General features: G+C 46.8%; 1 long non-coding RNA gene and 1 pseudogene across 1 annotated transcript in view; one reads left to right on the forward strand and one right to left on the reverse strand.

Annotated features, from left to right (window-relative positions):
- The window catches only part of LOC149977374 (uncharacterized), a 934,188-nt gene that overhangs the window by 860,675 nt on the left and 60,039 nt on the right, over positions 1-13,474 (forward strand). The gene's annotated exons all lie outside the window — the stretch shown is intronic.
- On the reverse strand, positions 5,096-10,169 carry LOC149977375 (short transient receptor potential channel 1-like; annotated as a pseudogene).

Genomic DNA, 13,474 nt, shown 5'->3' on the forward strand with positions numbered 1-13,474 from the left:
ATCATGTGACATGTATGCAGGGGGCGTTGTAGGATCATGTGACCTGTATGCAGGGGGGGGTTATAGGATCATGTGACCTGTATGCATGGGGGGGAGGGGGGGGGTTGTAGGATCATATGACCTGTATGCAGGGGGGGGTTGTAGGATCATGTGACATGTATGCAGGGGGGGGGGGGGGGGGGTTGTAGGATCAGATGGAAAGCATGATCTTTTTCTTCCTTACAAATATCATCATTCATTTGCCAGAATATGTTACATCTTCATCCAAGTATTGAAGGTAGTGTGGTGTTACATCTTTAGACATATAGCCAGTATCACCACTGATGAAAATAATTAGAACCCACCCAAATAGGCCTGTGTGAAATATGAAAATAATCAATGAGATCACCATCACCAGACTATTGTTATGGCAGAGATTTGTCCGTAGCCGATTGCTAAACAGTACTTTGTACGGTACTTTATGCTAAGCTACTCTGTTTTTGGCCAGGAGAAAAGAGAAAATTAAACAAGAGCTTTGTGGTCACTAATGAACAACATGTTTATCTTTAACCCTCTCTAACAATACCGCTACAATATGCTGACCTCACCGCCCACGTTTAACGCGAGTCTGTGTAGCCAGGCGCTAAAATAACGCTTGATGTGCTGCAAGTCCTGCCTTTCCCATCTCCTCATTGGTTTTTGGGAGCATATACCCATGTGTGTGATTGAAAGATCCCCCCCCCCCCTCCCCCCAAAAAGGGCCTTGTGCATTTCAGGTAAAATAACAACCCAATGTTTATTTTAAAAAATATATAGTTAACCTTTATTTAACTAGGCAAGTCAGTTATGAACAAATTGTTATTTCTACCCCGGGCCAAACCCTCCCCTAACCCGGACGACGCTGGGCCAATTGTGCACCGCCCTACTGTATATCCCAGGACAAATTAACTAACAACAGCAAGCTAAATGTCCATGAATGTTTCGACCTGCCCCGCCTTGACAAGTGCCCCGCCTAGACAAGTGCCCGGGCTAGACAAGTGTCCGGCCTAGACAAGTGCCCCGCCTAGACAAGTGCCCCGCCTAGACAAGTGCCCCGCCTAGACAAGTGCCCCATGTAGACAAGTGCCCCGCCTAGACAAGTGCCCCGCCTAGACAAGTGCCCCGCCTAGACATGTGCCCCACCTAGACAAGTGCCCGGCCTAGACAAGTGCCCGGCCTAGACAAGTGCCCGGCCTAGACAAGTGCCCCGCCTAGACAAGTGCCCCGCCTAGACATGTGCCCGGCCTAGACAAGTGCCTCGCCTAGACAAGTGCCCCGCCTAGACAAGTGCCCCGCCTAGACAAGTGCCCGGCCTAGACAAGTGCCCGGCCTAGAGAAGTGCCCCGCCTTGACAAGTGCCCCGCCTAGAACAAGTGCCCCGCCTAGACAAGTGCCCGGCCTAGACAAGTGCCCGGCCTAGACAAGTGCCCGGCCTAGACAAGTGCCCCGCCTAGACAAGTGCCCCGCCTAGACATGTGCCCCGCCTAGACGAGTGCCCCGCCTAGACGAGTGCCCCGCCTAGACAAGTGCCCCACCTAGACATGTGCCCCACCTAGACAAGTGCCCCGCCTAGACGAGTGCCCCCGCCATGGAGAGTAATCCACAGAGACAAAACGTTACAAAACCTGGACAGATCATCTCAAGTCAAAGTTGAGTCCCGAGACATGAGGCTCCATTATTTTCTTTTATATCAAGTCTCAAGTTATTTTAGTTCTGTTTTGTTAAGAATAATTACATTAGGGGGCTGGCTGAATCTGGAGACTTTGGTGTAGAATACAGTACATATTTCCAGATGAGCTCATGGTTTAAATCTCTTCTCTGTGACTGGACACAAAGTATTTTCTGAGCATGCTAGGGTCAGAGATACAACACCCTGAGTGAAGAAGCTGAGAGGGATGGTTGGGGTTGAGAACAGTCTTAGCTGGTTGGTTGAGAACAGTCTTAGCTGGTTGGTTGAGGTTGGGAATGGTCTTAGCTGGTTGGTTGAGGTTGGGAACGGTCTTAGCTGGTTGGTTGAGGTTGGGTTGGAGTCACGGATGGTTCATGCATAACTGCTAGGGAAGAGCATGGTTGGGTTGAAGTTAGGTTCAGACCAGATCAGTCCTAGCTCCATGGGTAGAACATGGTTGAGTTGAAGTTGAGGTTAGGTTGAGACCAGATCAGTCCTAGCTCCGTGGGTAGAACATGGTTGGGTTGAAGTTGAGGTTAGGTTGAGACCAGATCAGTCCTAGCTCCGTGGGTTGGGTTGAAGTTGAGGTTAGGTTGAGACCAGATCAGTCCTAGCTCCATGGGTAGAGCATGGTTGGGTTGAAGTTGAGGTTAGGTTGAGACCAGATCAGTCCTAGCTCCGTGGGTTGGGTTGAAGTTGAGGTTAGGTTGAGAACCAGATCAGTTCTAGCTCCGTGGGTAGAACATGGTTGGGTTGAAGTGGAGGTTAGGTTGAGACCAGATCAGTCCTAGCTCCGTGGGTAGAACATGGCTGGGTTGAAGTGGAGGTTAGGTTGAGACCAGATCAGTCCTAGCTCCGTGGGTAGAACATGGTTGGGTTGAAGTTGAGGTTAGGTTGAGACCAGATCAGTCCTAGCTCCGTGGGTTGGGTTGAAGTTGAGGTTAGGTTGAGACCAGATCAGTCCTAGCTCCATGGGTAGAGCATGGTTGGGTTGAAGTTGAGGTTAGGTTGAGACCAGATCAGTCCTAGCTCCGTGGGTTGGGTTGAAGTTGAGGTTAGGTTGAGAACCAGATCAGTCCTAGCTCCATGGGTAGAGCATGGTTGGGTTGAAGTTGAGGTTAGGTTGAGACAAGATCAGTCTTAGCTCCGTGGGTAGAACATGGTTGGGTTGAAGTTGAGATTAGGTTGAGACCAGATCAGTCCTAGCTCTGTGGGTTGGGTTGAAGTTGAGGTTAGGTTGAGACCAGATCAGTCCTAGCTCCGTGGGTAGAACATGGTTGGGTTGAAGTTGAGGTTAGGTTGAGACCAGATCAGTCCTAGCTCCGTGGGTTGGGTTGAAGTTGAGGTTAGGTTGAGACCAGATCAGTTCTAGCTCCGTGGGTAGAACATGGTTGGGTTGAAGTGGAGGTTAGGTTGAGACCAGATCAGTCCTAGCTCCATGGGTAGAACATGGCTGGGTTGAAGTGGAGGTTAGGTTGAGACCAGATCAGTCCTAGCTCCATGGGTAGAGCATGGTTGGGTTGAAGTTGAGGTTAGGTTGAGACCAGATCAGTCCTAGCTCCGTGGGTTGGGTTGAAGTTGAGGTTAGGTTGAGACAAGATCAGTCTTAGCTCCGTGGGTAGAACATGGTTGGGTTGAAGTTGAGATTAGGTTGAGACCAGATCAGTCCTAGCTCTGTGGGTTGGGTTGAAGTTGAGGTTAGGTTGAGACCAGATCAGTCCTAGCTCCGTGGGTAGAACATGGTTGGGTTGAAGTTGAGGTTAGGTTGAGACCAGATCAGTCCTAGCTCCGTGGGTTGGGTTGAAGTTGAGGTTAGGTTGAGACCAGATCAGTTCTAGCTCCGTGGGTAGAACATGGTTGGGTTGAAGTGGAGGTTAGGTTGAGACCAGATCAGTCCTAGCTCCGTGGGTAGAACATGGCTGGGTTGAAGTGGAGGTTAGGTTGAGACCAGATCAGTCCTAGCTCCATGGGTAGAGCATGGTTGGGTTGAAGTTGAGGTTAGGTTGAGACCAGATCAGTCCTAGCTCCGTGGGTTGGGTTGAAGTTGAGGTTAGGTTGAGACAAGATCAGTCTTAGCTCCGTGGGTAGAACATGGTTGGGTTGAAGTTGAGATTAGGTTGAGACCAGATCAGTCCTAGCTCTGTGGGTTGGGTTGAAGTTGAGGTTAGGTTGAGACCAGATCAGTCCTAGCTCCGTGGGTAGAACATGGTTGGGTTGAAGTTGAGGTTAGGTTGAGACCAGATCAGTCCTAGCTCCGTGGGTTGGGTTGAAGTTGAGGTTAGGTTGAGACCAGATCAGTTCTAGCTCCGTGGGTAGAACATGGTTGGGTTGAAGTGGAGGTTAGGTTGAGACCAGATCAGTCCTAGCTCCGTGGGTAGAACATGGCTGGGTTGAAGTGGAGGTTAGGTTGAGACCAGATCAGTCCTAGCTCCGTGGGTTGGGTTGAAGTTGAGGTTAGGTTGAGACCAGATCAGTCCTAGCTCCGTGGGTAGAACATGGTTGGGTTGAAGTTGAGGTTAGGTTGAGACCAGATCAGTCCTAGCTCCGTGGGTTGGGTTGAAGTTGAGGTTAGGTTGAGACCAGATCAGTTCTAGCTCCGTGGGTAGAACATGGTTGGGTTAAAGTGGAGGTTAGGTTGAGACCAGATCAGTCCTAGCTCCGTGGGTAGAACATGGCTGGGTTGAAGTGGAGGTTAGGTTGAGACCAGATCAGTCCTAGCTCCATGGGTAGAGCATGGTTGGGTTGAAGTTGAGGTTAGGTTGAGACCAGATCAGTCCTAGCTCCGTGGGTTGGGTTGAAGTTGAGGTTAGGTTGAGACAAGATCAGTCTTAGCTCCGTGGGTAGAACATGGTTGGGTTGAAGTTGAGATTAGGTTGAGACCAGATCAGTCCTAGCTCTGTGGGTTGGGTTGAAGTTGAGGTTAGGTTGAGACCAGATCAGTCCTAGCTCCGTGGGTAGAACATGGTTGGGTTGAAGTTGAGGTTAGGTTGAGACCAGATCAGTCCTAGCTCCGTGGGTTGGGTTGAAGTTGAGGTTAGGTTGAGACCAGATCAGTTCTAGCTCCGTGGGTAGAACATGGTTGGGTTGAAGTGGAGGTTAGGTTGAGACCAGATCAGTCCTAGCTCCGTGGGTAGAACATGGCTGGGTTGAAGTGGAGGTTAGGTTGAGACCAGATCAGTCCTAGCTCCGTGGGTTGGGTTGAAGTTGAGGTTAGGTTGAGACCAGATCAGTTCTAGCTCCGTGGGTAGAACATGGTTGGGTTGAAGTGGAGGTTAGGTTGAGACCAGATCAGTCCTAGCTCCGTGGGTAGAACATGGCTGGGTTGAAGTGGAGGTTAGGTTGAGACCAGATCAGTCCTAGCTCCGTGGGTTGGGTTGAAGTTGAGGTTAGGTTGAGACCAGATCAGTCCTAGCTCCGTGGGTAGAACATGGTTGGGTTGAAGTTGAGGTTAGGTTGAGACCAGATCAGTCCTAGCTCCATGGCGTACTTGGAGGTTCTGAAGCCTAGCAGGCCGCTGACAATCCACAGGAGAGTTCTGCTGTTCAATAGAAAAAACTAACAATTTCACATAATAACAGGAAGAATTACACTAACTTTGTATTATTACTATTCTTTTGTTTAACTATGTAAGTCAGTTAAGAACAAATTCTTATTTACAATGACGGCCTAGGAACAGTGGGTTAACTGCCTGTTCAGGGGCAGCACAACAGATTTGTACCTTGTCAGCTCGGGGATTTGAACTTGCAACCTTTCGGCCGCTAGTCCAGCTCTCTAACCACTAGGCTACCCTGCCACCCCATTCACTTGTGATAATGAATTACCATATTACAGTATTTCCACAAATATAGCCAAAGAAATAGAAAATGCTGGGCAGAGCAACATAGGAAATACACACCGTGAAGATGAACTGTGACTGCAGCTGGCAGGCTGAGACAGTGAGGGACAGGTTGAAAGTTTCTCTCATGAAATAAATCAAGTCATCTACTCTACCCAACTGCTGTTTCTACAGGAACCTCAGATTGAAATTTAAAACAGACTTTTGGCCCAGTGTTGAGGATAGAGAGGACAGGACAAAATGAATCCACTGATTGGGAATGAGACAATCATAAGACAGAGAGGAGGTCTGGAAGCCTTGCTTAATCAATTAGGATGTTCACCAGGGAGATAGTTTCCATGTGAGGTGATGATAGAATGATGGTGATTTGTGTTCCTTCTATTGCTAGTGCTGCCTGGTGTGTGTGTGTGCGTGCGCGTGTGCGTGTGTGTGTGTGTGTGTGTGTACCTGCGGTGGTCCTAGTATGGAGTTGGTGGTGTACATGAAGAAGAGTTTGTAGGTAACTCAGGACGTTAGGATGGGGTGGAAGGCATCCTTATTCTTCCTCGCTCTGTGTCCTCCCCGTTCTTAAACTGGCAGAGGAGATCACGTTAATACACACGCACACACACACACACACACACACACACACACACACACACACACACACACACACACACCTTGCTGTGGGCCACTATCTCGAGGGCGAAGGTGGACAGGTAGAGGGAGTTCATGACGAAGCTCAGCTGATTCCTCATCCAGGAAGTCCTTCAAGACCTCGTACCATAGACACTTCACCTACAACCACACCATACCTAGAGGTTCAGGAAGGAATTTAGTGTCACCGAACAGAGTATAGGGAAAGTACCATAGAGTCTTCACGTCCGACCACACATAGAGGTTCAGGAAGGAATTTAGTGTCACCAAACAGACTATAGGGAAAGTACCATAGAGTCTTCACGTCCGACCACACCTAGAGGTTCAGGAAGGAATTTAGTGTCACCAAACAGACTATAGGGAAAGTACCATAGACGCTTCACGTCCGACCACACCATACCTAGAGGTTCAGGAAGGAATTTAGTGTCACCAAACAGACTATAGGGAAAGTACCATAGAGTCTTCACGTCCGGGAGGACAGGAAGTAACAACCACCATACAGAGACATGAACAGAGGAACGGGAAAGGAATTTTGTGTTCACCCCCGGAATGTTCTAATTTCTGACATTTCACAATGACGTCAAGATTGAACAGGGAATGCCGTAAATTACCCCACAGAGAGGCTCCTGGGAAAAATGATACATTTGAAAAACAGAAACTACAGGATATATGCTGGACGGATAAGGCACAGGAAATCCACATTTATGCCGACAATTAAAGCTATCTATGACTCTAGAAGTCGCTCCATCACCCCCATGAAAACCGCTGAGGGTCTGACTCTCCTGAAGGATTATGTCCTCGTGATAGCAGACTGGTGTTACAGTACCACATAGAGTGGTATAGAGGAGGGTGAGGAGGAGGTTGAGGTGGGTGAAGGGAGGAGGTCGAGGAGGGTGAAGGGAGGAGGTTGAGGAGGGTGAAGGGAGGAAGATGAGGCATCACCACTTTCTGGTTGTACTTGATGGCCAGTTAGTTTCAGCCTCACCTCTTTCTGGTTGTACTTGATGGCTAGTTTGAGTCGGCTGAGGTTCATGCGTTCCTCCATCAGGCCTCTCTTGTCCACCGTGACTTCGTTGGCCGTGTGGTTGAGGATCACCTCCAGCTCCCTGGAGTTACGTGCCTGGGCCAGGAGGTCCTTAGCAAACATCTTACACTGCTTAGCTAACTCCTCATAGTCATTCCTGGTACTATGGAGAAGAGAGGTGAGGAGAGGGGGAAGAGGAGAGGAAAGGGGGAAGAAGAAAGGAGAGGAGTAATAGGAGAGGATAGGGGGAAGCAGAAAGGAGAGGAGGAATAGGAGAGGAGAGGGGGAAGATAAGAGAAGAGAGGAGCGTAAAGGAGAGGGGGAAGAGGAGAGAAGAGGAAGTGGAGAGGGGGAGGAGGAAGAGGTGAGGGGGCAGAAAAGAGGAGAGGGGGGAGGAGGAGAGGGGGAAGATGAGAGGAGACAGGGGAGAGGAGAGGGATAAGGAAAGGAGAGGAGGAAGGTGAGAGGAGAGGAGGAAGAGGAGAGGGGTGAGAGGGGGGAGAGGAGAGGAGAGGGGGAAGAGGAGGACAGAGGAGAGTAACGGAGAGGAGAGGCAAGGAGAGGAAATGAGAGAAGAGGAGAGGAAAGGAGAGCAGATAAGAGGAGAAGGAAGATAAGTGTGGGTGTCGAAGAGAATGATTAAAACAGCTTAAGTGGTTAGCATTTCATTTGATTTATTTAGCCAAGGTCAAGGCTGTTTGAGAAGGTTTGAATCCTATGCAACCTGCCTACATAGTTTGAAGTACAGTACCAACATAGCTACTGTAGTAGGTCAAAGCTGTTTGCTGGAAACCCTTGGTAGAGCATGGGTGGAGTAGGCATTCTGGTGCTCATGTGAATTTCCTTTATTTTTAGACCAACAGTCTTTGTGTTTAATACCCATCCAGCCTTTCATTAAACAGCCATAGAACCAAAACCCATCATATAGAACAGGAAACCAGTCATATAGAACAAAAACCAGTCATATAGAACAGAAACCAGTCATATAGAACAGAAACTAAATGAACAAGGTGTTGTAGAAGGCTACGGAAGAGGGCCTTTCAGTGTCCTGATATAAGCTCTCACCTGAACTCCACCCCCAGGCTTTGAGGGTGTGTGTGTGTGTGTGTGTGTGTGTGTGTGTGTGTGTGTGTGTGTGTGTGTGTGTGCTCTATAGGATCTTACCTGGAGTGTTGAAGGCTGTCCTTCTTGTTCTTGGTGTTACAGAGAGTAGAGACAGCCCACAGGTAGATATCCTGCTTCAGCAACACGGCCCACAGCCCACAGCGTGAGGCCTGGGCGGGGAGATATCCTGCTTCAGCAACACAGCCAGGATCTCATAGTTGCCAGGATCACTGGAGCCACGTCGATGGTGGTGTAATACCCTGGGTTCTGGATACACTGCATCCGTTTCTGACAGAGAGAGAGGCACAGAGAATAGGCATGCTGTTATTGATGCAGCCATTAAAAGTGAATGGAAACACTTTAAGAAGTAAGTTAGCTGGCGTTCTAAATCCTGATGTTTCCCCTTTAATACGCTAAAAGTATTCAGATGTCCAATAAAGTATTTTCTGCTCTCCAACATATTTTGGTAACAGGTAACGATCCATTTATTATCTTTATTGATTGGATAACATTATTTATTAGCAGTGTTTGACTTGGGCAGGAGCTCACCGGAGCTGAGAACCGGCACCTCAAACGTTCTACTGCTTCAGCTCCTGTTCCTCTTATAAAATATTATCTCAAAAGTAGTGTGGAACTCCTGCACCTAAATATAAACAGTACAATCACCCAAAATGAGTACTGGAACCTATTTCAGTCCAAGTCAAGCACTGATAATTATCATGTCGACATTTGTCATTCTTTGTATGTGGTGTGTACTGTGTAGTATACCGGAGGACTCCCTGTAAGCGTCATTTTAATTATTTGTTTAATGTGTCAATTGATCCCGTAAGGGATGGGTCGCCAATTGGCTATTTGAAACAAAAATAAAATATGAATTCATTACTTTATATAAAGTAATAAAATGGCGGAGAAAAGAACAGACTAACAGCGATGGAGGGCTTGGAGGACCTCCTGGGGAGATGGTTGAGGAGGATGTCCACAGTTACCACCACCTCTGAGTCGATGGCCACTAACAGAGCATCTGTTGCCTGGAACAAACAAAACACAGACAACGTAATCAGGGTTGCAAAGGGTCAGAAACTTTCCAGTAAATTTCCAGTAAATTTCCAGAAATTTTCCAGAAATTTTCAATGGGAAGTTAAGCCCGGGAAGTTTGCTTAAATGCATAAAAAAAAGTTAGCTTATAACAGTAAACCTTTTTTTGTGGGATACACATAAGGCAAATCTAGGTCTTGTGGCATATTTTGGTTAAACCTTCCCCAATTCAATGGAATTGCAACCCTCTGCATGCACAGTGCATTCTTCAATCACATGTACAGCTGATTCTCAAGATCTTGCACACTAATGACATGCTATTGAGCCCACGCTACTACACTATCTGAGCCAAGGACTACATGCTTTCTGGTAAGTGACATCGTTATTATTATGCTATTAGAGTACCTTAGATGACACTGTCGCAAAGTGACATCGTTATTATTATGCTATTAGAGTACCTTAGATGACACTGTCGTAAATCGACACCGTTATTATTATGCTATTTGCAACAGATGATTTACTACCGCTATCAATAACATAATGGTTCTAATTTGATTGATTGTACTGAATATAATTGATGATGGGAGGCCTAAAACTATTAAATGTATTAAATACACCAGTGTTCTATGTAATACATAACATGTTTAGCCAATGCCATGTCCTCTACAAAATGTTGGGATTTAAAAAATAAATATCGACCCAAAAGCCTGTAACAACTCACCTTTCTCACTGGCCAGTAGGAAGAGCTTCTCGTCTAGAGTAGTGACCTCCTTGACCTCCCGCGTGTCTTTCAGGACCAGAAATGTATCCGGAGAGGACACGTCAGTGCCCTGATAAAGAGCAGCCATTTCGACTGAGGAGTAGGGAAGAACACAAGGCGACCATTTAACCATGAAAGCCCGTCAGGATGACATATACTACACAAAGACGTTTACTTTATTTCCCGCTAAAGAACGGCAGTTGTGCACAATAACATGTATTGTTTTTGCATCCGTATTGGTAACGTTTCCTCCGTTTTTACGCAGCGTCGGCGTTTGGCGCGCGTAACAGACCTTCCAGTTGTTTCCTCGTAATTTCCTTTCCACATGCTATTCTTCTTCAAATGTAAAGATAATTAGCCATCTCCATCAGCGTGTATACAAGCACCGATTTCTTTATGGCTTCGCAGGATCTTAGCGCAATGTGCCTGATAGTGTTGGTACTGCGCAAGCACATTATCCACCTGCTTTCCCATCTCGCCGGCGCAGGCAGCATCCTCAGCGGTTCCACAATTACATGACAAACTTGGCTTCTATTTTTGCCATTTGCTACATTTTATTTGAGATATTCTTCAGGAAATAAAAAATATCTACATCCCAACACAGAATGTAGGCTACATCAGATGACGAAGAGCTGAGGACGTTTAGGATAGGCTGTTTCATAATCATATTTTAGAGAGACAACGACATACAGTTAGTTCAAAAGGTTCCCTCTGAAGTATTTCCAAAATACTGTAATACAATCATAGTCTGTAAACATAATGCTAAATAAAATACACAGTTAGATTTGGAAAAAAAAGTGTCTCAATGTTTCAATTTGCCCATTCATAACATAAAATCTCACCGAACCTTGCTCTAATTTGTTCATATGACAGGAGTTATATGACCACATTGTGTGTGTGTGTGTGTGTGCCTATATGTGATGTGTCCTGCATCTTCCTTTCAGAAATGCAATGAAATACACTGCATCTCAGTGCAAGAGGCATCACTATAGTACCTGGTTCGATTCCAGGCCGTGTCACATCTGGCTGTGATTGGGAGTCCCATAGAGTGGCACACAATTGGCCCAGCGTCGACGGGTTTTGGCCGGAGTAGGCCGTCATTGTAAATAAGAATTTGTTCTTCACTGGCTTGCCTGGTTAAATAAAGGTTAAATATAAAAAAAATATGTATATATTAGATCAATATAATACCACTGTTTGTAGGAGCAGCGTGACTTTGAGGACATAATGTAACTACAGATAAATGTCGCTTTTAAATCACACTGCACTGTCACGACTTCCGCCGGTCTTCTAGCCATCGCCGATCCACCTTTCGTTTTCCATTTGTTTTGTCTTGTCTTCCCACACACCTGGTTCCAATTCCATCATTACGTGTTGTGTATTTAACCCTCGGTTTCCCCCATAGCCTTGTCCAGAATTGTTTGTTGTAGTGTTTGTGCACGTTATGTCTGGCGTGCGAAGGGTTGTCCCCCCCCCATTGTATTTATTTATTATTTTTTGTTCACGTGATTTTATTATTACACTGCACCGTTGTAACACGGCCTTCGCTCTCCTGACTTCTCTGCCACCAGTACACACTCATTACACTGCACCGTTGTAACACGGCCTTCGCTCTCCTGCTCCTGACTTCTCTGCCACCAGTACACACTCATTACACTGCACCGTTGTAACACGGTCTTCGCTCTCCTGCGCCTGACTTCTCTGCCACCAGTACACACTCATTACACTGCACCGTTGTAACACGGTCTTCGCTCTCCTGCGCCTGACTTCTCTGCCACCAGTACACACTCATTACACTGCACCGTTGTAACACGGCCTTCGCTCTCCTGCTCCTGACTTCTCTGCCACCAGTACACACTCATTACACTGCACCGTTGTAACACGGCCTTCGCTCTCCTGCTCCTGACTTCTCTGCCACCAGTACACACTCATTACACTGCACCGTTGTAACACGGCCTTCGCTCTCATGCGCCTGACTTCTCTGCCACCAGTACTCACTCATTACACTGCACCGTTGTAACACGGCCTTCGCTCTCCTGACTTCTCTGCCACCAGTACTCACTCATTACACTGCACCGTTGTAACACGGCCTTCGCTCTCCTGACTTCTCTGCCACCAGTACTCACTCATTACACTGCACCGTTGTAACACGGCCTTCGCTCTCCTGCTCCTGACTTCTCTGCCACCAGTACACACTCATTACACTGCACCATTTAATACAAGACAGCTTTTAGGTAATGGACATGCTATTGTACCATTTAACCCAGGAAGACTAGGGATACATGATGGTCAAATTACACTGGTGTCATGCGTAGGTGTAATAGGTGGCAGGGAAGTCAGGCGCAGGAGAGTCAAATGGAGTGTAAAATGGAGTCTTTTAATAAAGTCCACGGAGTATGCTCCATAACACTAAATGTACATAAACACACAAACATGGGTACGAGGACCCGACGCGCACCTATACAACAATCACACTACACTGACAATAAAACAATCTCTGACAAAGACATGAGGGGAACAGAGGGTTAAATACACAACAGGTTATGAATGGGATTGAAAACAGGTGTGTGGGAAGACAAGACAAAACCAATGGAAAATGAAAAAAGGATCAATGATGGCTAGAAGACCGGTGACGTCGAACGCCGAGCACCGCCCGAACAAGGAGAGGCAACGACTTCGGCAGAAGTCGTGACAACTGGGCTATGATTTATGGTGCACACACATGCATCTTGGGTGTATTTCATGTAAAAAGGTGTTATTTTTCTAGTCTGGGCGAACATATTTTGTGGAATAATTGTAGGCCTAGTTCTGGAGAACAAAGAATACATTTCACAATGAATCAATTCAGTTTCTTCATCTTATTTTTTCTGTAGAAAACAAACAGATGGCAATCTTTGCAAAGCAACTGCAGAACACACAGTGAGCAGTGACTATATCCAAAAGCCTAGAGTAATGAAAGTAAACACTTGCCATGAGGAAATCCATTAAGGAAAAGAGTCGCCTAACACTGACCTAAAATCGCCTATATAATCTTGATACTTCTGCAGGACTTGCTTGACTCCCAATAGAGATGCTCAAACCTTCCCCTTCGTGGCTTCCATTGTTCTAATAATACATGAATTTACACAAGTGAGCAGATGATTTTCAGTCTGTTGAGCATTTGGGTGACCTAAAACATATGGGTTTATCGCTTCCCAGCTCTGTCAATTCCATGCTGACAGCCGTCGCATATTACCAGCGATTCCAATTTGCCTGGTGAGAGAAAGGACAGGTCAGGATTGGTTGTTCACTTATCGGGTTGACCGGCTCTCAACGGGAACTGCTTATTGCCTACTGTTAAACCGGGTCTAGAGTAACCTTTTGAGACTGTGGGCAAAACAAATGAATGTCATG

This window comes from Oncorhynchus mykiss, chromosome 15, assembly GCF_057628025.1.
Source record: "Oncorhynchus mykiss isolate SJ-2025 chromosome 15, ASM5762802v1, whole genome shotgun sequence".
In the NCBI taxonomy this organism is placed as follows: Eukaryota; Metazoa; Chordata; class Actinopteri; order Salmoniformes; family Salmonidae; genus Oncorhynchus; species Oncorhynchus mykiss.